A 23,667-nucleotide genomic window follows, 5' to 3' on the forward strand; every position below is an offset into this window, starting at 1 on the left:
TGAAGGTTACCTGGTAAAGTGGAGAGAGCACTGGACTTTGGAGTCACACAGGCCTGATTTTGAGTCCTGATTCCACCATTTATTAACTGTGTGACCTTTGGCAAGTAAATCTGAGTTAGTTTCCTGCTTTGTGTTACTTTGTGGGGTCTTGAGGATTATGGGATAATGTAAGTATAGCACAGAGCCTGACATTTGCGATGGGCTCAGTAAGTGCCGTCCGTTCTCTTGTACTATTTTTCTTCTCCTTCTCCTCCTTCTTCTTCTTTGAGAGAGGGAGAGAGAAAAGAAAGAAAGAAAAGAAAAGAAGGAAAGAAAGAAAAAAGAAAAGAAAGAAACAGAGACAGAGAAAGAAACAGAGACAGACAGAGAGGTTCTCTCTCTCCACTGCCCAGGCTGGAGTGCAGTGGTACGATCATGGCTCACTGCAGCCTCGAACTCCTAGAGTTCAAGTGGTCTGCCTGCCTCAGCCTCACAAGTAGTTAGGATTACAGGATTACCAGACCTGGCTAATTAAAAAAAATTTTTTTGTTTTTTGTTTTTTTGTAGAAATGGGGTCTCGTTTTGTCACCCTGGTCTTGAACTCTTGGCTACAAGCCATCCTCCTGCTTCAGCCTCCCTAAGTGTTGGGATTATAGGTGTGAGCCACTGTAGCCAGCCCTGCTTTCCTTTAAAACAGATCATATAGCTAAGTGATTACTCGTTATGAAATGGGAATCAAAGAATGGTTGATGTTTTTGCCAAAGCCTTTCGCTGAAAATCTGTTGTTCATTGGAGGAGGATTGCTGACTGCAAAATGAGTGCAAAACATTTGTCAAGAGCTTAAGTGACCACTGCTCCAAGTTGTACAGTGTTGACATGGTTCATTCCTGAGAAATGGCTGCATTTCCCTAGTGAAATGGATAGAAAACCTAGCATTGGGAACACCAAATCAACCTACATATAGTTAGGCCAGCAGTTCTCAAAAAAACCTTTTTTTTTTAACTATAGACCCTTTTACAATCTTAAACATTATCGAGGACCCCAACGATCTCTTGTTTATGTGAGTTGTATCTGTTGATATTTATCGGAAATTATATCTGATAAAAATTTAAATATTTATTTTAAAATGCTAATAAACTATTATATGTTAACACAAGACAAAAGAAAATTAGTGAGAAGACTAGCATTGTTTTACATTTTTGTAATTCTCAGTAATGCCTAACTTACTAGAAGACAGCTGGGTTCGGATAGCTGCTTCTGCATTGTCTGTTTTAATATTCTTGATGAAGTATATGAAGAAGAAAATCTGCCTTCACACAGATATGTAGCTGGAAAAGGGAGAAATATTTTAATAGCTTTTTCAGATAATTTTGGATATTCTTCTTTGATACTACACCAAAACTTGACAAATGGTAGTATCCTGATAGAATCTGAAACCAGATCAGTGAACATTTTGTGTCCTGTTACATTAAAATCCATTGGTCTTTGCATTTTGATTGGATCTTTTATCTATACATGGTTTTATAACATTATGCATTGGCCATTGGAAAATATTGATTCATTGAATTATCTTGATCTTCCAGATGTGACCTATTTCATGTTCCGTCTTCAACGTTATATAGCCTCTGGGAAACTCTGTACTCTGGAAAGAATGAGAGTGGAAAAGAAACATAATGCCTTCATACTACTTGGAAAATAGTTTTGGCCATGCAGACCCCTGAAAAGGTCTTGAGGACCTCCAGGGGTTCCTAAACCACACTTGCAGAACTGCAAAGTTAGAAAAATTGGTAAGCTAAAAGGAGTGACTCGGTTGCTTTATATTTTTTTAATTAAAAATAATTTAAAAACAGATTTAAAAAATAATTTTTATTTTGAGACAGGGTCTTACTGTGCCACCCAGGCTGAAGTGCAGTGGTGCAATCATACCTCACTATAGCCTTGAACTCCTGGGCTCAAGTGATCCTCCCACTCCAGCCTCCTTGGTGTCTGGGACTGCAGGCATGCACCATCATGCCCAGCTAGTTTTTTAATTTTTTTGTACAGATGGAGTCTTGCTATGTTGCCCTGGCTGGTCTCAAGCTCCTGGCTTCAAGTGATCCTCTTGCCTCAGCCTTCCAAAGCGTATTTTTATTTTTTTGAGACAGGGTCTCACTCTGTTGCCCAGGCTGGAGTGCAGTGGCATGATCACAGCTCACTGCAGCCTTGACCTCCTGGGCTCAATTGATCCTCCCACCTCAGCCTCCAGAGTAGCTGGGACTACAGATGCACACCACCATGCCTGGCTAATTAAAAAAATTTGTGTGTGTGTGGAGATGGGGTCTCATTGTGACCTGCGGTTTCCAACTCCTGAGCTTAAGTGATCCTCCTGTCTCAGCCTCCGAAGGTGTTGGGATTACAGGTGAGAGCCATGTGGCTTGGCCTACAGCCTTAATAAGAGATAATCTGGAAATTACTATGAAATGGATTGCTACGTAAGCCTTAGTCTTAGAAACCATCTTATTCCTTGAAGTAAAGAGCTGCCTAATTTTGAAATGCAGCGAATTGGTCATTAAATATTTGAGTGCTTTTTATAGACAGAGCAGTGTATTAGGTACTGCTAAAGATATGAATTATGAAAAACGGTTCCTTCTCTTTAGTAGTTTATAGTCTAGCTGAAGGGGTAAGACATATAACCTTGTAAAAAGATGACTAATGCAAGTTCTCTATAACAAGGTGACATACAAGGAGAGAGGAAGCCATTCTTTATTATGGGAAAGTACAGACAGTGCTCATTCAGGTAATCATTACATCAGGTTATACTGGAGAATTAACACTGAATAATTATGTTAGGCTTACAAAATTATGTTGCAATTTATATTTTTATTCTCACATTGTTACCCTATTTTTATAGGTTTGTATAGTTTCCAGTATTTTTACAGGTTTTTATTTGCCTTAAAAAAATAATTCGGCTGGGCGCGGTGGCTCATGCCTGTAATCCCAGCACTTTGGGAGGCTGAGGCGGGCGGAACACGAGGTCAGGAGTTCGAGACCAGCCTGGCCAACATGGTAAAACACCGTCTCTACTAAAAATAATAATAAAAAAAATCTGGGCATGGTGGCATGTGCCTGTAATCCCAGCTACTCAGGAGCCTGAGGCAGGAGAATTGTTTGAACCCAGGAGGCAGAGGTTGCAGTGAGCCGAGATCGTGCCATTGCGCTCTAGCCTGGGCAATAGGGTGAGACTCCATCTCAAAAAAAAAAAAAAAAAAAAAAAAACACGATAGGGGTGGGAGAAGTATGTTATTGCTATTTGATAGATGAGAAAAGACTAAGTTAAATATGCCAAGATCACATAGATTTGAGTATTATGTTATTTGCATTTATGTATCTCATTAGAATAGAATAGAAATACTCAGATACCTTGCTTTGGAGGAAAAATATATACATACACAGAGTAAAGATCTCCACTCAAGACTTCATAGAAATGTTTTAATGCTTCCTAAAGCACCTTGTGTATACCTTGTGCTTAGTTGTTCCTTTACTGAATTATTATAACGATTTAAAAAAAATTACAAAGTGCCTAGCAATAGAAGGCACTCATGGCAACTATTATTATTGTTGTTTTTTTCAACTTTTCCAACTCAGCTCTGATGTTACTTAAGACATCCAAATTCTCAATCCATGTATGTTAAGATATATTTTAGTTACATACGACATCTAAATTCTCCATCCGTGTGGAGATTCTGATTTCTCCATTTACTGAATGCAGTAATTCTGGCCTGTATTTATGGGGCGCTTATTACTTTGTTCAGATACTGTGATATGCATTTTACACACATTGCATCTTTAGATCCTTACAGCAGTTTCACTGTGAGGTGAGTGATGGTGTTTCCATTTTATAAATGAGAAAACTGAGGCCTGGACTAATCAGTTGCCTAGGGTGCTTACTAGTTAAAAGTACAGCTAGGAGGCTGGGCGCAGTGGCTCATGCCTGTAATCCCAGCACTTTGGGAGGCTGAGGTGGGTGGATCACCTGAGGTCTGGAGTTCGAGACCAGCCTGGCCAACATGATAAAACCCTGTCTCTACTAAAAATGCAACAAATTAGCCAGATGGGGTGGGGGGAGCCTGTAATCCCAGCTACTCAGGAGGCTGAGGCAGGAGAATCTTTTGATCGCGGGAGGTGGAGGTTGCAGTCAGCCGAGATTGTGGCACTGTACTCCAGCCTGGGTGACGAGCAAAACTCCGTCTCAAAAAAAAGAAAAAAAGTACAGCTGGGATTTGAATCCACGTCTCTGTCTTCTGTTACCTTTCCATTTGGGCAGTAAGTTGAAAAAAATATTTTTGGATTGTAGAGGAGTTTTTGCTGTTTTTCAAAGGATAGCTTTTTGAGGGGGGCGTTGGGTAGTGGCTATTCTCCCCTTTTATAATAAATTCATTGATTGGTATTTTTTCAATCTGGTTTTTTCAAAACTTTTTTTAAAATTATTGTTGTTATTTAATTAATTGCCTGATGACATTTTGGTAAAATAGTAATGGATTAACATTTTCCAGATCTTGATTTCTAAGTTCAAGGTGATATTTTACTATATTGGTGAGAAATCGTTTGTTAGTAGGTTTTTACAGGTTGTTTTAGGCCAAGAATTGACTTACCTTTACTGTGTAATAACATTACTACTTGATTGAATAAGATGGTTATAGTCACTTTTGAAACAGTATTTTGGCTTACAAAGCTTTTTTGAGGGGAAAAAATTTGTTTGTATTGGCAGTCAGCCAATATTTTATAAGCTACAATTTTCCTTTGAATAGCTGGTGGTTTGTAGCTCCATAATTTGTGGTTCTTCTGAACTTGTAAAAAGATTACACATATTTAAAAATGGCCTTATCACTTTAATGTTTTAAGCAATACACAACTGTCAAATTCTGTTATGTTATAGTATTGTTGTTTTACTTAATTTTCCTGGGCCGAGAATCTAACTCAATAATTTATACAGTATAATTGGAATCTCATCCCCGTAAACCCCAATGAAACTCCAAACAAACCTAAAAACCAAAAACTACATTAGTAATGTAACAGGCACTGTTAAAGGCAAAGGAAATTTGAGTGACTCTACATCGGTCTGCCAAAATCCTTGCAGTATTCATGCTAGTCCATTATTTAGCCACTGCTGCCTGGATGTGTTGAATTATGTGGTATGTGGGTTTGTTTGGGTGTATATGGTGTTCTTATGTGATATTTAGTTTTAAATTAAGGTTTTTGTGATGCTGTCAATGTTGCCTTTTCACATGCAGTTGGAAAAGAATACTTCATTCGAAATGTTTCATGTTCTGTACCTTGTTCTCATGGTTTGTCTGTGGGTAGTTAAATTTGTGAAAGTCACGAGGTTATTTTAAATCTTTCCTTTTGATTTTAGATTAAGTCTAAAATGGAATATTGTAACCTTTTTGCTTGAGAGATTTTGGAAAGCCAGATTAATATATCCATTTTTGTACTTACAGAAGTTTCACAGATAAAGGTGAACCTACCATTCAATTTCAGACTCAAACTCCATTGCCGAGTAGGAACGTTATTTAAAAATAAACCATAATGAACTGTCTTTCTTGGGCTAAATCCTTTTGTTTCTGGAAGCTGAGTGAGGTTTGGGTTAAAGTTTCCATTTATCAGTGGGATAATTTTTGTGGCTAAGATTTTAGTGAATTGTTAACAGCCAGATCCTTAACAACTGTTAATAATCTTATTAACATGTTAGTAAAGGTTGCTTTTAAAAAGACTCTCTAGCTCTGGAGGATACTGATTCTCATTCTTGATTGAACATTAGAATTACCTGAGAGTTAAAGGAAATACAGATGCTTGAGGCCGGACGTGGTGGCTCACGCCTGTAATCCCAGCACTTTGAGAGGCTGAGGAGGGCGGATCACGAGTTCAGGAGATCGAGACCATCCTGGCTAACACAGTGAAACCCCATCTCTACTAAAAATACAAAAACATTAGCTGGGTGTGGTGGCAGCTTCCAGCTACTCAGGAGGCTGAGACAGGAGAATGGTGTGAACCGGGGAGGCGGAGCTTGCAGTGAGCCGAGATCGTGCCACTGCACTCCAGCCTGGGCGACTGAGCGAGACAACGTCTCAAACAAACAAACAAACAAACAAACAAACAAAAACAACAAAAAAAAGAAATACAGATGCTTGGATTTCACCTTGAGGATTCTAATTTAATTGGTTTGGGATGCTACCTAAGCATCTGGATTTTTAGAGGTAATTCCAGTGTGCATATGAGGCTTAGAACTCCCGCTCTGGGAAATTTGTTAGCCCACTCAAGGGGAAAAATTTGGTTTTAGAGAATATATCTTTACCTTTGGAGTTTATAAAACTTTTTTTTTGAGGTAGTTGTGGATTCACATGCTGTTGTAGGAAATAATGTACTGATAATCCATCTCTGTAATTTTATCATTTCAAGAATTTTATGTAAATGAAATAATATAGTATGTAAACTTTTCGGCTTGGCTTTTTCACTCAGGCTAATTCCTTTGAGATCCATCCAAGTTGTTGCATGTGTCAGTAGTTTGTTCCTTTTTATAGTTAAGTAGTATTCCATGGTAGGTAGGAAAGTATCACAGTTTAGTCATTCACCTGTTGAAGGACATTTGGATTGTTTCCATATTGGCTATTACTATTAAAGCTGCTGTGAACATTTGTGGATGGGCTTTTGAATTTTCTATTTCTTTGGGATAAATGCCCAAGAGTACAATTGCTGGGTTATGTGATGAATGCATTTTTAGTTTTCTCAGATACTGCTGTACTTTTTCTGAGTGGCTGTATCACTTTACATTCCCACCAGCAGTGTATGTGTGATCCAGTTTCTCTACATCTTTTCCAGCGTTTGACATCAATACTATTTTTTGAGAAAGATTAGTAGACTTCATTGGAGCAGTTTTAGGTTTACAGAAAGTTGGGCAGATAATTCAGAGAGTTCCCATATACCTTCTTCCCTCATGACTTTCCCCTTTTATTAACATCTGTTACCATGGTAAATTTGTGAAAATTGTTGACCAATAATGCAGTATTAATGCATTATTATTAACTAGTCTATGGCTTATATTAGGACTCTGTGACTTGTACAGGTCTGTGGGTTTTGACAACAAATGTAAAATGACATGTGTCCACCGTTACAGTATCATACAGAATAGTTTTACTGCCCTAAAAATCTGTTCTCTACCTGTTCAGCCCTCCTGTACCCCCAGTTCGTGGCAACCACTGATCCTTTTACTGTTAACATAGTTTTGCCTTTTCCAGAATGTCATATAGTTGAAAGCATATAGTGTCTGACCTTTTCACACTGGCTTCTTTTGCTAGGCTATATGCATTTAAGGTTTCTCCATGTCTTTACATGGCTTGATAACTCTTGCTCTCCCCCCATCTCTCTTTATTGCTGAATAATATCCTATAGTGGATGAACCACAGTATTCAACTGTGATTATATCACAATTTGTTTATCCATTCACCTATTGAAAAACATCTTGGTTGTTCCCAGTTTTTGGAAATTATGAACAGAACTGCTATAAACATTTGTGTGTGGACTTTTGTGTGGATGTAAGTTTTCAGATCATTTAGATAAATATCTAGGAGCACAATTCCTATTGTATTGTGTTGTAAGACGACATTTAGCCTTGTGAGAAACTTCTAAACTTTTCCAAAGTACCATTTTACATTTCCCTCAGCAATGAATTATTTTTTATTTTAACCATTCCGATACTTATGTAGTAATACTTCATTATGATTGGATTTGCATGTCTCTGGATAATGATTTTGAATATGTTTTCATATGCTTATTTGCCATCTGTGCTTTTCAGTGAAATGTTTGTTCATGTTTTTTGCCCATTTTCTAATTGGATTCTTGTTTTTTAATTTTTATTTGTTTTAACTGTTGAGTTTTGAGGGTTCTTTATATATTCTAGTTAGAAGTCCTTTATTGGGTATGTGGTTTGCAATTATTTTCTCCTAGGCTGTAGCTTGTCTTTATATCCTCTTAATTGTGTCTTTCATAGAACAAAAATTAATTTTGACCAAGTCTAGTTTATCAGGTTTTCCTTTTATGAATCTTGCTTTTGCAAGAACTCTTCAACTAGCCCTGTGCCCCAAAGATTTTTCCTAAAAGTGTGTTTATTTCTGAAAGTTTTATAGTTTTAAGTCTGTGATTCATTTCAAATTAGGTTTTGTGTAAGGTGTGAAGTTTAGATGAAAGCTCTATTTTTCTTTTTTTTTTTTTTTTTGTCTTATTGATGTCTAATTCCTCTAGCTGCATTTGTTGAAAGGGCTATCCTTCTTCCATTTAATTGCTTTGCATTTTTCTAAGAAATTAGTTGGACATGTTTGTGTGGATCTGTTTTTGGCTTCTCTGTTCTACTCCATTGATCTCTGTGTCTGTCCGTCTACCAATACCACGCAATCTTGATTACTGTGGCTATATAATAAGTCTTTAAATTTGGTAGAATTTCTCCAATTTTATTATTTTAAAAATTGTTTTAGCTATTCTTGGTCTTGTGTCTTTCCATATAAGTTTTAGAATAAGTTTGGTTATGTCTATAAAAATCCTTGGTAAAAATTTTATTACATCTATAGATAAATTTGGGAAGAATTGACATTTTTACTGTGGAGTGTCTCTACCATTGGATTTTAATAGATTGGAATGAGACTAGAAAGAAGTAGTTCTGTAGAGAAAATACTCAAATTACTTAAATTGTATGGAGAGAATTCTTTGTAATTAGCAAAATGTTAAACTTTTTAGCCCTCCCTCCCTTTTTGGTGTTAAAAACCATAATTAATAAAGCTGTGGAAGTGGAAGCAATTTCATTTCAATTCTGTTTATTTATTTATTTGAGACAGAGTCTCACTCTGTCACCCAGGCGGGAGTGCAGTGGTGTGATCTCTACTTAGTGCAACCTTTTCCTCCTGGGTTCAAGCGATTCTCCTGCCTCAGCCTCCTGAGTAGCTGTGACTACAGGTACATGTCACCATGCCCAGCTAATTTTTTGTATTTTTAGTAGAGACGGGGTTTTGCCATGTTGGCCAGGCTGGTCTCAAACCCCTGGCCTCAAGTGATCTGCCCACCTTGGCCTCTGAAAGTGCTAGGATTACAGGCATGAGCCACCGTGCCTGGCTATTCATTTATTCATAAAGTTTTCACTCAACATCTTTATGAACTTCTGTTATGGGCCAGGCACTGTTTTAGGCACCAGAATACAGTGGTAAAGGTCCCTAATCATTGACCTTACATTCTAATGAAGAGATAGTATATGAATAATAACGATATACCTCAATTAAGTGCTATGGAGATAATCGAAACAGGTTGACCTTGAAATAGTGGGGTGGCTAATTGATTGATTAGATCAGGGAAGGCCTCTGAAGAAATCTCATTTGTTTGTGGTGGTGAGATCTGAATGTCAAGAAAGAGCTAGCCTTTTGAAGAAAAGGGAGAAGACTATTCCAGGCAGAGGGAACAGCTAGTGGAACAGCTAGGAACACAGTGGGTGTGTGGAAGGAACTAAAAAGGAGGACAGGGTGTCTGGAGTGTAATGAACAAGAGGGAGAGTAGTACAAATGAGGTTGGTGAGGTAGGCAGGGGCCAGATCTCCTGGGACTTTGTAAGCCAAGGTAAGGAGTATGATTTTTATTCTGAGGGTGATGGGAAGCCACTGGAATGTTTCGATTAAGAGAGTGAAAAGGTTGCTGTATGGAGAGAGACCAGAACAAAAGCAGGAGGATGAATTAGGGACCTATTTCAGACCAGGTGAAAGGTGATTATTCTAGGAAAGGATTCAGGATATATTTTCAAGATAGAGTCAACAGGATGTGTTCTGTATTTCATGGCCACAGGAAAAGGGAATCAAAGATAATGCCTAGATTTTTTTTTTTCTTTTAAAACTTGGTTGGATGATTATTGTTATCCAGTGAGATTGGTAAGACTTGGGAGAGGAACAAGGTATGTTTTGGAGAAAAAAAAATTGATTTTTTTTGTGTGTGTGTGCGGGTTGACAAGGTCTTGCTCTGTTACCCAGGCTGGAGTGCAGTGGCACGATCACGGCTCTCTGCAACCTTGAGCTCCTGGGCTCAAGTGACCCTCCCACCTCAGCTTCTTGAGTAGCTGGGATCATAGGCGTGCGCACCACCACAACCAGCTAATTGAAAAAAATTCTTTTTTGTAGAGACAAATTCTCCATTTGTTGCCCAGGCTAGTCTTGAACTTCTAGACTCTAGGGATTCTGCTGCCTCATCCTCCCAAAGTGCTGAGATTATAGGTGTGCACCACTGTGCCCAGTTGATAGTCCTTTTTAAATCACTTTGTTTTGTTTTTTGTTTTTTGTTTTTGTTTTTGTTTTTTAGATGGAGTTTTGCTCTTGTTGCCCAGGCTGGAGTACCATGGTGTGATCTTGGCTCACCGCAACCTCCGCCTCCTGGGTTCAAGTGATTCTCCTGCCTCAGCCTCCCGAGTAGCTGGGATTACAGGCATGTGCCACCATGCCCAGCTAATTTTGTATTTTTAGTAAAGATCGAGTTTCTCCATGTTGGTCAGGCTGGTCATGAACTCCCAACCTCAGATGATCCACTCGCCTCAGCCTCCCAAAGTGCTTGGATTACAGGTATGAGCCACCATGCCCGGCCAATCACTTTATATTTTAACTGATGTCTGCCATCAATTGGATATACAAGTTTGGAGTCCAGGTGGAGGTCAGGATTGTTGATATAGTGTGGTGATTTGTATATAGACATTATACAGAGTTATAAAACTGGGAGAGGCCACTTAGAAGACAGTGTGATACCAGAGAAGGGGGCCTGGGACAGAGCCTTGGAGCACTGGCACATTATGAGGTCTGGAGGAGGGGAAGGCAGAGCCAACAAAGCCTAGGAAGGTTTAGCCATTGATGCTCTTGTATGTTTGCGACTAAAGTTATAGAAAGATAAGGATATAGAAAAATGAATTCTATCAATGCCTTCTCTGAAACCTGAATTTTGTGATATCCATTGATTCTATCAATCCTGTTGAAAGATAAGAGGAGACAAATAATAGAAACTACTTTTTGTGAGAAAATTAGCTAGTGATACTTGCTTTTAGTGAAATGCTAGTAAAATACATCTCTGTGTTTCTCTCTCTTTTTGGCTTGCCTCTTTGAATTCAAAGACTTGATAACATTAAAGAAAATGCAGGATCTCTAGATTTCGGTGTGGTGGGCAGACAATAACATTTTTATACATAATAATGTAATAATGGTTTCATGAAGAAAGCATCATACAGTATATTAAGTGGTTGAGTAACTACTCTGGGTCTAGCATAATGCTAAATTGAAGGAGAAAAAAGGAATGTTAAATATAGACCTTGCTTTCATTGAATTTTGATGAAAAGAGAGGTAAAAAAGAATAAGCTATGGTAGTTGAAAAGGATATCTTGGAGGAGTTGGAACTTGAAGAATAAGTAGGACTTAGGTGGGTAGAGGAGAAGAGCAAATCCCATAATATAGTAAGATACGGTGGAAAGAAAATGGGCTTATTTTTTTGGTCAGAAGACCTGGTTTGAGTGAGGACTTACTTAATAGTTTGTGACATTGGATGAATCACTTGACTTCTTTGAGCCTGTATTCCCTTAGGGGCATACCTGTACTTGCCTCATAGGTCTGCTGTGAAGATAAGACTGTTTATAGCTTCAACAATAATAGTAATGTAGTACTTCTCGTGTCAGGTGGCTAGTTTGCAGATACTCATTTTAGGAACATTTCATAAATTCAGATGCTACACTGAATAATTTGTATTTATCAAATATTTTATAACTATCCTTTAAAACTTATGTGTATAGTTCCTAGGTCAGTGCCAGACATTTAGTAAATTGTAGGTGATATTGTTACTCTGCTCCTGTTATAAGAATAGCATAGGAAAAAGAGATGACAGTCCTTGTCCTTCAGGAGTTCTTGCTTTCAGTAATAAGTCATATTCATAAGAAGCTGGGGGAAAATGCAAGACGTTCTGTGCCCTGGTCCTAAGTTTGTGATATCAGGTACAAATGAGGTCAGAGTAGGCTTGTCATTGGGACAGGCCTTTGTTTTGGCAGTGAGTCTAAATGTGGCCCAGGAAAAAAGGTAAGATTTGGATAGACAAGAGGAAAGCCCGATAGGCATTCCATATTTTTTTTTGTTTTTGAGACAGAGTCTCGCTCTGTCACCCAGGCCAGAGTGCAGTGGCGCGATCTCGGCTCACTGCAAGCTCTGCCTCCTGGGTTCACGCCATTCTCCCGCCTCAGCCTCCTGAGTAGCTGGGAAGACAGGCACCCGCCACCATGCCTGGCTAATGTTTTGTATTTTTAGTGGAGACAGGGTTTCACCATGTTAGCCAGGATGGTCTCAATCTCCTGACCTCATGATCCGCCTGCCTCAGCCTCCCAGAGTGCTGGGATTACAGGCGTGAGCTACCGCGCCCAGCCTAGGCATTCCATATTAAGAAGATGTTTATTTTATGTATTTTTATTTTTAGGAGCAGGAAAGCATAAATGTTACTGCCACTGCTAAGGAAATCTTTAGTAATAACTTAAAAATTCTCATTCTGAAACTTTTGTAATGTTACGATCGAATTTACCTTCCTGCCTTTACAATTCATTGAACTTTTGCCTGCTCCCAGATGGCATTCTAACGTGGAATTTATTGTGGGGGGGGTGTCTCTTTTTTAAAAATATAGAAATGTTTTTATTATATACTTAAGTTTAATTCTGTTATAGCTTTTCTCTTTTGTGTGTAAAAATAATAAAGCTCTGTTTCATGCTGTGAGATTTATTGTTAGAAAGACAGGGCAAATTTCTGAAATTTCCTTGGGTAGTCTCCCTTCTCATCTTTAAGCTTATTTGAATCTTAACTATTTATCAATTCATTTGCATATGTGGGATGTTAGGATGACTCTTTGTTTTGAAAAACAGTGCTGTCAGAGTTCCTGTACAGTCCGTGCTGAAATTAGGGTGCCCTAGTACAATGTACTGTTCTCTCTTAGTCACTATAATGGTTTTGTAAGTAGCTAAACCCTAGGTCATGCTGCTTTTATGCAGCTGTCTTCCTTGGTTACTGAAAGTTGGATGGCGCTTAGTTTGCCTTTAAGGGAATCTAGGTTTAATTGTATATCTCCTAGAACATTTTGCACCACCAAGTAGGTTGTAGAGAATCTTTGTTAGCATTCTGGTAGCCTTATTGATACGTGATCACCTCACTGAAATTGTGCAGTATCATGTATTCTTTTATTGTATTTTTTAGAAATGGGAGTCTTGCTATGTTGCCTAGGCTGGTCTTGAATTCCTGGCGTCAAGCGATCCTCCGGTCTTGGTCTCCCAAAGTGCTGGGATTACTGGCGTGAGCTACCTCATTTGGCCAGATTTTAAATAAGAAATGCTAACGTTTACTGTTACTGCTGTGTGCTATGCACTTTGCTAAGCAGCTTTAAACTGTGGAGTTTTCTTTTCATTTAAACATCACAACAATTAAGTGAGGTGAGTCCTGCTTTTATTCTCATTTTACAGAGACAGAAAGGTTAAGTTCCGTTCTCAAGGTTACACAGCTGGCAAGTGGTGGAGAAGGGATTTGAACCCAGGCAATCTGACTTTAGGGCCTATTCTCTTATCTACTATGCTTTAACACTCCCCTGAGGTAACACCTTTCTGGGAAACTGTCCTATTGAGAACTTTACTTTTTATGTGTTACCTTGTGTGAAGGCATTAAAAGCTTGTGTCTGTTTGGGATTTTATAGTTGCACCTTTCTCCCGCTGTAAGGGGTTTGCCATTGTATTACTTAAGTAACCCAGTTGCTGAAATAGAGCCCTGAAATACAATGGCTGAAACCCCAGAATTCAGTGCACAGTAGTTGAGAGCAGGTGTTCCACATCAGCATGTGGCAGTCCTTTATGCAGGCATTTGGGGACGTAGGTGAATGGGGACTGTATCATCTCGAATGCACAGCTTTCAAGGTTGTTCTTGTTGGAAGCACAGGGTAAGAAATTTTGTCTTAAGCAAGTGAGGTGAGAGTTGTACAAATATAATTTCTCCTCCCATTGCTGAAGGCTTAGTCTCATTGCCTCATCTAGCTGCAGGGGATTGGGAATTGGAGTGTTCTTTCTCTTTGCTGACACTAAGAGGTAAGGTGTCATTCTGTACTATTTTGAGTATTTCATCAGTGTTGAAATGTTCTTGGGAGTGCATTTTCAGTTACAGAATGTAAAGGTGAGAGCCTTGTCCTAGCTACAACTCTGTTATTTGGAAGAAACAGGGTGGATTTTGGTAGTTAGCAATTTTCTGCCGCAGCTGTAACACTGTAGATTTCAGTAGGAATGTTAGAATAGCTCACTGCTGCGGTTTGCAAAGTATTATTACACACATTCAACTCTTGCTTTTTTGTTGTTGTTGTTGAGATGGAGTCTGGCTCTGTTGCCCAGGCTGGAGTGCAGAGGCTCAATCTCGGCTCTGTACTACAACCTCTGCCTCCTGGGTTCAAGTGATTCTCCTGCCTCAGCCTCCCGAGTAGCTGGAATTACAGGTGTGCGCCACCACGCCCAGCTAATTTTTGTATTTTTAGTAGAGACGGGGTTTTGCCATGTTGACCTGGCCGGTCTCGAACTCCTGAACGCAAGTGATCCGCCTGCCTCAGCCTCCCAAGGTGCTGGGATTACAGGCACGAGCCACTGTGCCTGGCCTCAACTGTTGCTTCTTATAAAGGTAAGTAGATAAAGTAAGTGATGGTATTCCCTTCGTAAAGGAGAAAATCGAGACATAGGTGGTTAAACATTGAATGAAACCAGCTAGAAAGTTGAAGAGCTGGGACTTAAATCCAGACATCATGGCTCCAGAGTCAGTGAAGTTTGTATGACACACTTTTTTTTTTTTTTTTAGAAAATTCTATTCAATTTTTATATTTACTGTGGTCACTACTCTTGTATCCTTTCTTAGGGTGTCTAATATCACCAATGTCCAATATACTATGCTGGCAAATTACTATCATTTGATGAGAATTATTGATAATTTGATGTCATTTTGAAGATTCAGAAAGTACATTAAGAACTTGTATTGCCTCACTGTCATCATGATGTTCACAAATGACACCATGTTTTAGATATGTCAGTTTATGTAATACCGGGTAGCAGAGATTTTACTCTCTTTAAAAATTATACTTTTATAGACTTGCTTACGGTAAAGTGACATGTAAAATGAGCAAATGAAATAGAAATAAAATAGGAAATAAAAATAGAAATTAAATATTGGGGCACTTAATGTTTTTTTCTTAGTAAGTAGCATGTATTATGAAATACAGTGTTCATATAATTTCACCAATAATTTTGCTGTACTATGTGATAAAACCACTTTATACTACATGGTACTCAAGAAATTGGGAACATTTTCTACTTTAGAGCAGCTGGAGGAGTCCTTTCTCCTTGCTGACACTAGAAGGTAAGGTACCATTCCTCAGTATTTTGAGTATTTTTGTATTCAAAGTGTGTTGAAATGTTCTTGCTAGTGCATGTTAAGTTGTAGAGTTTGTGGTAATCTGATTTAGAGATTGGAAGCTGTGGACTATGACACATATTAAGTATTTGTGCAGATGGATTATTAATCAGAAAGTAAGATGGAGCCTTTTACACATTCCTATTTTAATATAACAGGTAGCAAACTCATTCTGGTGTTCTTATTTTTGATTATTTTTCTTGGAAGTTTATTTTGCTGAGCGTTCTATTCCTAAATCATTTCAGAAGTGACTTTAGTATAGCTGAATTTTAATAGATAGAAATAACATGACTTCAATTTAATTTTCCATAGACTACCCTTTAGACATTCTTTACAGCTTCAGTTTTGCTATGAAAGGGAAGAGATCAGACAAAGAGTGCCATTCTTTTTGCATGTGGTTAATGACCAACCAATAGCTCTCTGGGATAACTTTTTTTTTTTTTTTTTTTTTTTGCTGAAGTTGTCTCTTCATCCAGATTCTACTTAGATTTTCAGTTGTCTTTGGGATAACTTTTTTTTTTTTTTTTTTTTGCTGAAGTTGCTCTTAGTTCATACAGATTTTAATTAGATTTTCAGTTGTCTGACAATCACAATAGAAATAAAAGTGGTTGTATCATAAATTCAGTGAAGTCTAACTGGGACTAGCATTCTTTCAGTGGTTTTGCAAGGATACAGTTATCTGTATCTCTGTAATCCATTATTTTAACGTACACATATTGATTTATTTGCAAAATGAAAAAAAAAACCTGAATTAAAAAAGGCTTATCCTTCAACTTCTGTAGCTTTGTGTTACCTACTTTTTAGAAAAGTTACATGCAAAATTTTGGCCTTCTACCACAGACAAGGAATGCTGGCAAGTGTGTTGTTAAAATTCTGTCATTGCCTCTTTATTTGCCTAAATTGATGGAAAAACACTTTCAGGTCATTTTAGTGAAGTTCAGTTTCAGTGGTTACATAAGGTATGTCATTTGAATACTGGTTGTAATGTGTTTCCGGTGTTCACTTGTATTTATAACCTGAATACCCAGTATCCCCCCCTAAAAAAAAAGCCAGTTGAACAGATACAAAAAAAATTTTTTTAAACTTTTTTTTTATTTTTTGAGATGGAGTCTGTGTTGCCCAGACTCAGCTGACTGTGACCTCTGCCTCCCAGGTTCAAGGGAGTCTCCTGCCTTGGCCTCCCAAGTAGCTGGGATAACAGGTGTGCACCCCCATGCCTGGCTAATTTTTGTATTTTTAGTAGAGGTAGGGTTTTACCATCTTGGCCAGGCTGGTCTTGAACTCCTGACCTCAAGTGATCTGCTTCCCTCAACTTCCCAGTGTGCTGGGATTACAGGCATCAGCCACCTCGCTCGGCCTGAACAAATACAAAATGTTTATGCTGAGACTAGGCACTTTATATACTATTACTTTTGAAAAAACAAAACAAGACAGGATTTAAGACTACCAACTAGGATGAGAAGAACACTAGATTTTTAGTGATAAGTCCAGGTTTTGAGTCTGAGCCTTGCTACAAAGTTACTTGGTGGTCTTGGGCAGGATATTTTACCTCTTTGGGTCTTAGTTTTCTTTTTGGGAAGTAAGGATCCTGTACAGTATTAGTCTTTTTGACCAGTTTTAACAGTCTGTGATTCTCAGTTTTTTCTGTCTTGTGAAGAGAAACTTAACAGTATTAAAGTTGCCAGCTCTTTTTTTTTTTTTTTGTCTTATGAATAGTCTTGGTAACAGAAAACTGGTTTGAATTAGCCTATCTAATTTTAATGTTTTCCAAAACTAGTTTTAAAGGAGACATGAAATTAGAAGTATTTAGTTTTACTTTTTTTTTTTGACACGGTGTCTCGCTGTGTCGCCCAGGCTGGAGTGCAGTGGTGTGATCTCTGCTCACTACAAACTCTGCCTCCTGGGTTCATGCCATTCTCCTGCCTCAGCCTCCTGAGTAGCTGGGACTACAGGCGCCCACCACCACGCCTGGCTAATTTTTTTGTATTTTTAGTAGAGACGGGGTTTCACCGTATTAGCCAGGATGGTCTCAATCTCCTGACCTCGTGATCTGCCCGCCTTGGCCTCCCAAAGTGCTGGTATTACAGGCGTGAGCCATCACGCCCGGCCTAGTTTTACATTTTAATTGTGCCTTGCTGTTGTCACTTTAAAAGAAGCATGTGAACTGAAAAGACAAAACACTTTGAAAATGTACTGTGCAATGAAAGGAGAGTCACCTATTATTAAAGTTCTTTGAATTCCCATTTCATGGCAGAGGGCAGTGAAATGAGCTAACATGAGCATGTTTATTTATGTAGACTTTCCCATGTAAATCAATGCAGATGTATTGCTGTTACATTTTTCTCCAAACATTTTATTATGAAAAAGCTTAAACATGCAAAAAGTTGGAAGAATTGTATAGTGAACCTCCATATATTCTGCAATTAGTGCAGCCTATATTCTGCAATTAACATTATCTTTCATTAACTGTATCTTACATCTATGCATCTATTCACTCCACTATTTAACCTTCATTACATCTTACTTTTTGCTTCATTTCAAAATAAGCTGCAGACATCCTTACAGTTTACCCCTAAACATTTTGACATACATATAATTAGCTGGAGTTTGATACTTGTTAACGCTTCTTAAAGTTCAAATTTATATACGTAAGCCTGGCATAGGGGCTCAGGCCTGTAACCCTAACGACTCTTGGGAAGCTGATGCGGGAGGATTGCTTGAGGCCAGGGGTTTGAGACTAGCCTGGGCAACATAGTGAGACCCCCCATCTCTAAAAAAATAAAGAAATTAGCCAGATGTGGTGGTATGCGCCTGTAGTCCAGCTACTTGGGAAGCTGATGTGAGAGGATCACTTGAGCCCAGGAGTACTAGGCTGCCATGAGCTATGTTCACGCCACTGCACTCCCAGCATAGATGACAAAGCAAGACCCTGTCTTTAAAAAGGAGGAAAAAATTTACATACGTAAAAATGTATAACTGTTAGTGTGCCATGGATGACAGTCATTAATTGAGCATCTGGCATTTTTCAGGGTCTTTGCTAGTCTTGCAGATAGAGAGATGAGTAAGACACAGTTTCTGCCTTCACGGTGCTAGTAGGATAAATAGAAGAGATGTCTAAAAAAGTAGTGTTTTATTTGGAGCTTTTAGTTGCAAATAAGAATCAGCTGTCTTCTACAGATAATGGGTCTTCCTTACAGAACCTGAGGGCAGGAATTCAGTGGGGCTTTGGGAAGGGCTGGAACCAAGAACCAGAAGGCTCACAGGACTGTTTTTTCCTAACTCTGCCCATTTTGTTCTTTTTCATCGAAGATGTACTTTTTTCTCTTTTTAGTACAAATGGTAGAACATGGCTGTCCCTAGAGCTTTTATTTTACATCTAACAATTCTCAGCCACATAGACATACCAGTTTTCTCTGTTAATTTCATTCCAAATTCCTGGGAGGTAGAATCTGGCCCCACCCTGGTTCAGCTTGCCTGAGGGCTGAGCTGTTGGAAGCTCACTTTTGTGAATGGAATGAAGTAGGAGGGATGGAAGAGACAATTCCCAGAACAAGTATGGGGCTGTTGTAACCTGGGCTGACACTGAAAATGGTTTATAACTACAATGTGATAAATACTGGTGCAGACAAGAACAGGCTATAGAAATAGATGGAAGAGGGGCAGGGTCAGCTTCCTGGAGAAATTGTCGGCTAAGGTTTTTTTGTTTCTTTTTTCTTGAGATGGAGTCTTACTCTGTCACCCAGGCTGGAGTGCAGTGGTGTGATTTCGGCTCACTGCAACCTCCGCCTCCTGGTTCAAGCGATTCTCCTGCGTCAGCCTCCCAAGTAGCTGGAATTTCAAGCATGTACCACCAAGCCTGGCTAATTTTTGTATTTTTAGTAGAGCCGAGGTTTCACCATGTTGGCCAGGCTGGTCTCGAATTCCCGACCTCAAGTGATCCACCTGCCTCAGCCTCCCAAAGTGCTGTGATTACAGGTGTGAACCACTGCATCCAGCTGGCTAAGTTGGGTTTTGAAAGATGAATTCAAGTACAACAGTGGGAAGGAAGGATATTCCTTATAGAAGAACAGTAGGAGAAAGATAGGAAATGGCATAGTGTGTTTAGGTAACTGTAAGAAGATTGGTACATTCGCAGTATAAGTTTTGAAGTGGGGTAGGGTCATTAGAGACCAGAGAGAGGGAGATCCAGGCCAGTTTATGAAGAACTCTTATCTTGTTAAGATATGGGGAGTCAGGGAAGGTGGGTGACAGATTTATTTCCTTAAGAGATCATTTCATGGAATGAACCGGAGGCAAGTGGGGCAGAGATAGAAAATCTTTTGAGAACGTAGACTAAGAAAATGGCAGTAAAAAAGAGGAGGGGAGATAATTTGGTAGTAAAATCTTTAGTACTTGTGATTTATTTGATGTCAGGAGAAGGGGAGGAATCTTAAGATGATGTCCCTGGTCTCCTGACTTGAGTAACTGGATTAATTGGTATACTAGCCAAGATAAGAAATATGGGAGACTGTGGTGCTGGCAGTGTTACATTTCTTGATTTGGCTGATAACTACGAGGGTACTGTTTAAGGATTATTAAATTGCGCTTATATGTTTTATGCATTTTTCCATCTGTAAGTTATATTTCACAATCTAAAAGACCAGAAAGGAACAAGAGAAAATGAGTTTGGGAAAGAAGATACTGACTTTAGGATTGGACTTTTATATTTGGAGTCAACCCTCCAGATGGAGATGTGTGGAAGGCAGTTGGAAGTGCAGTAAAATTGGAAGTGCAATAGAGGAGTATAGGCTGCTAATAACAGGTGAAAGGATTAGGTTAGGTCTGTAGTTCTCAGGCCTCGTTGTACATTAAAATCTCTGTAGAGTTAAAAAAAAATACTGATAACCTGGATCCCACCCCAGATTAATTAAATTGACCTCTAGGGGTGTGAGGGTACCATGTCTAGCTTAAAAAGCTCCCTGTGCATTTTCTTGTAATACACAGAGTTGAAGAACCACTGGGTTACAGAAAGATCACTTACTCCCTACATTCTGTTACTGACAGAGTTCTGCAAAGAGGATTTTCTAATTGCTTTAGAACTCAATATAGGTTTAACCTTTTTGTTTTGGGCACAATTATTATACCCTGTGCTTTCCCCCTACTAATACCAGAAATTTTAAAAAGTGTGTACGCTTTTCATTAAAATAATGATGCACCTGTGTTCTTGAAAAAAGTGTGTGGAAGACACAAGCTGTTTAGTTAAAGCAATTTTAAAACAGAAACTTTCCTGTGATTAACTGAAATGGCCATGTCTTACCTAGTTTTAATTATTAATAGTGTATAGCTTTTGCAGCCAAACAGATTGCCTCATCACCTACAGTGTCTTTGAAAAATAAATATGAAAGACAGTGATTGGTAAATGAATTGGGTGATGTAGTCTGGAAGGCAGATAGCTGTAAATGGTGAGCAGCTGTCTGTGATGTATCTGATACGGAAAGGACGGTTGCTTACTTGTCTGTCCTCAGGGTCCTGTATCTGTATCCATCAATAAGTATTTATTAGCACTTACTATCTTCCCAGAAGTGTATTAGGAAATGTATGTAAGTTACTAAATAAGTAACTAGATAAAATAGACAAAAATGCATGGGACTTGCACTAGGTTTGCCAGTGTTTGGGTTGGGGAAGGCTGTGTAAATGACAATTCAATGTCAAGTTATGTGATAATTATAAGAATACAGTTGCTGCTCGGAGACTGGAATTATTTCTTGCGCTTGAGTGTAAAGAGTGATTCTTGCAACACATTGGCCTCCTATTTTCTTGAGCTCCATTCATCTAGTGATCTTATTTTCTGTGGACATCTGTCAGACCATGGACCCCAGATCTGTTGATCCTACTGCTTTTTCATCATCCTTTATATCCTTGATGTTCACATTCCCTTCCTCACTCAGCTTAAATTCCATAGTCATTATGCTAACTCCTCTGTATAGTCTGCATAGTCCCACACTTTAATCATACTTACTTGGCAAAACTTACAACCCTGGTTAAATCTGACTCTCCTCCTAATCTGCACCTGTACCTGTGCATCTGAACATAGCTGGAAAACACATACCTTCATACACCCTATGCTGAATGATCTTATTTATTTTTTAAAATTCATAACCTTGAACCTCAAATGGGTCCTTAATGCTCCTAGGCGATCATATGTACCTGGCCCATTCACTCTGTCACTCTGTTAGACAGTTGTTTGATTACTCCGACCCCTTCCTTTTAAAATCCATAATACCCTCTCTCCCATTCAACTGATGACCTTGCTTCTTACTTCACTAAGGAAATTGAAGCATGTACTTGTGCCTTCTGCCCTCATTCCTCTCACCATAGATAAACTACATGTGCTTCTATCAAAAACAAGCTCTTCACTTGTGTGTTAGATATTATCCTCTATCAACTACTCAAGGATATTGCCCTGAGAATCCCCCTCCAGATTTTCCTGCATCATCAATATTTTGTTTTCTGTTGGATCATTCATCAACATTTAAACATGTTATTTTTCCAGTGTTAAAAATACTTGATCCCACTTTGATTGCCAGCTACTGTCTCATTTCTTTGCCCTTCTTTGTAGTGAAACATCTAGAAGTAGTCTCTATTCAACTGTTTTTAATTTCCTTCCTCATATGATCCCTCTTCTATTTCTTTATTGAGATATAATTCACATGCCCTAAAATTCGCTATTTAAAATGTACAATTCAGTGGTTTTTAGTATATTTACAGAGTCGTGCATCCATCACCACTGTCTAAATTCCAGAACATTTTCATCATTGAAAAAGAAACTCTGTACCCCTTAGTGGCCACTCCCTGTTTCACCCTTCCTCCAGTTCCTGACAGCTACTAATCTACTTTCTGTCTGTGTGGATTTGCCTATTCTGGATGTTTCACGTAAATGGAATCATACAATATGTGGTCTTTTGTGACTAGCTTCTTTCCCTTAGCATAATGTTTTCAAGGTTCATGCATATTATAACATGTATGAGTGTTTCATTCCTTTTTATGGCTAATATTCCATTTATGAATATGCCACATTTTGTTTGTGCATTCATCAGTCGATGGACATTTAGGTGGTTCCACATTTTGGCTGTTACAAAAAATGCCGCCGTGAACATTTGTGTTCAGATTTTTGTGTGGATGTATCTTTTCAATTATCTTGGGTACATACTTAGTAGGGTAGACTTTCTGGGTCATATTATAGCCCTGTGTTTAACATTTTGAGGAACTGCCAAATTGTTTTTCAAAAATGACTGTACCATTTTACATTTCCACCACAGTTCGAGTTTCTTCATCTTGTTCTCTCTTAAGCCAACTTTAATCAGGTTTTTCCTCTATTTCCCAAACTTCTTAGCTGAACGTGCCCTTGACAAGGTCATTAGTAACATCAAAGTGCCTAAATTCAACAGTCAGTTCACAGTCCTCATTTTGTTTGACCTATGCCGAGCATTTGACACAATTAATTATTCATTCCTCCGTAATACACTTTATTCACTTTTGGCTTCCGGGATACTGCATGTTGTGTGCAGCTCCCCCTGTCCCCCAACCCCACACACACATTTTATTGGTCAATCCTTGTCAGTTTCCTTTGTTATTTACTCCTTTATCTCCTACCTTTAAAAATTGGCGTGTCCATTGGAGATCTTTATCTAGACTTACACATCTTTAAGTACTATCCTTGAACTGGCTCCCAAGTTGATATCTCTAACCTAGATCTCTTCTTTTTGTCCTTCCGAGCCATGTGTCCAGCTGCCTGCCCACCAGGATGTTAGACATTTTAAATGGAACATGTCTAAAACCCAACTCCTTTTCTTTCTTTAAAAATATGTGCCACCCATAGGTCTCCCCATCTCTGATCAAGGCAATGCCATCCTCCAGTTGTTTAGGCCAAAACCGATGGAGTTAACCTACACTCCTTTTCTCACATCCCACATCCAGTCTGCTAGGAAGTCTCGTTGACCTCACCTTAAAATATCTGCAGTGCCGTAACACTTCTTACCATCTCTGCCGTTGCCATTACCCTCGTCTGATTATCATGTCTCACCTGCATCGTTGTGATGGATTTCTAATTAGATCCTCTGCTGTATCTTTACCTCCAACAGTCTAGCTCAACACAGTAGCCAGAATAATCCTTTAGAAATATGTCAGATCAGGCCGGGTGCAGTGGCCTGTAATCC

At 38.7% G+C, this 23,667-nt stretch overlaps 1 protein-coding gene across 27 annotated transcripts in view; it reads left to right on the plus strand.

The window, feature by feature from the left end:
• Positions 1-23,667, plus strand: part of STRBP (spermatid perinuclear RNA binding protein) — a 158,729-nt gene that overhangs the window by 17,081 nt on the left and 117,981 nt on the right. For 6 of the 27 annotated variants that reach the window (XR_010148861.1, XR_010148863.1, XM_054659059.2 and 3 more), the window contains exon 2: positions 14,550-14,689. The exons of 9 other annotated variants lie outside the window; for them this stretch is intronic. The gene's annotated coding sequence lies outside the window, so the exon portion shown is untranslated. Of the gene's footprint in view, positions 1-1,562; positions 1,767-10,337; positions 10,595-13,237; positions 13,471-14,549; positions 14,690-23,667 lie in introns of those variants that run through there. 12 more of the 27 variants (XM_063788351.1, XM_063788350.1, XM_054659066.2 and 9 more) reach the window with 5 other exon arrangements.

The sequence above is a fragment of the Pan troglodytes genome, chromosome 11, assembly GCF_028858775.2.
Source record: "Pan troglodytes isolate AG18354 chromosome 11, NHGRI_mPanTro3-v2.0_pri, whole genome shotgun sequence".
Classification (NCBI taxonomy): Eukaryota; Metazoa; Chordata; class Mammalia; order Primates; family Hominidae; genus Pan; species Pan troglodytes.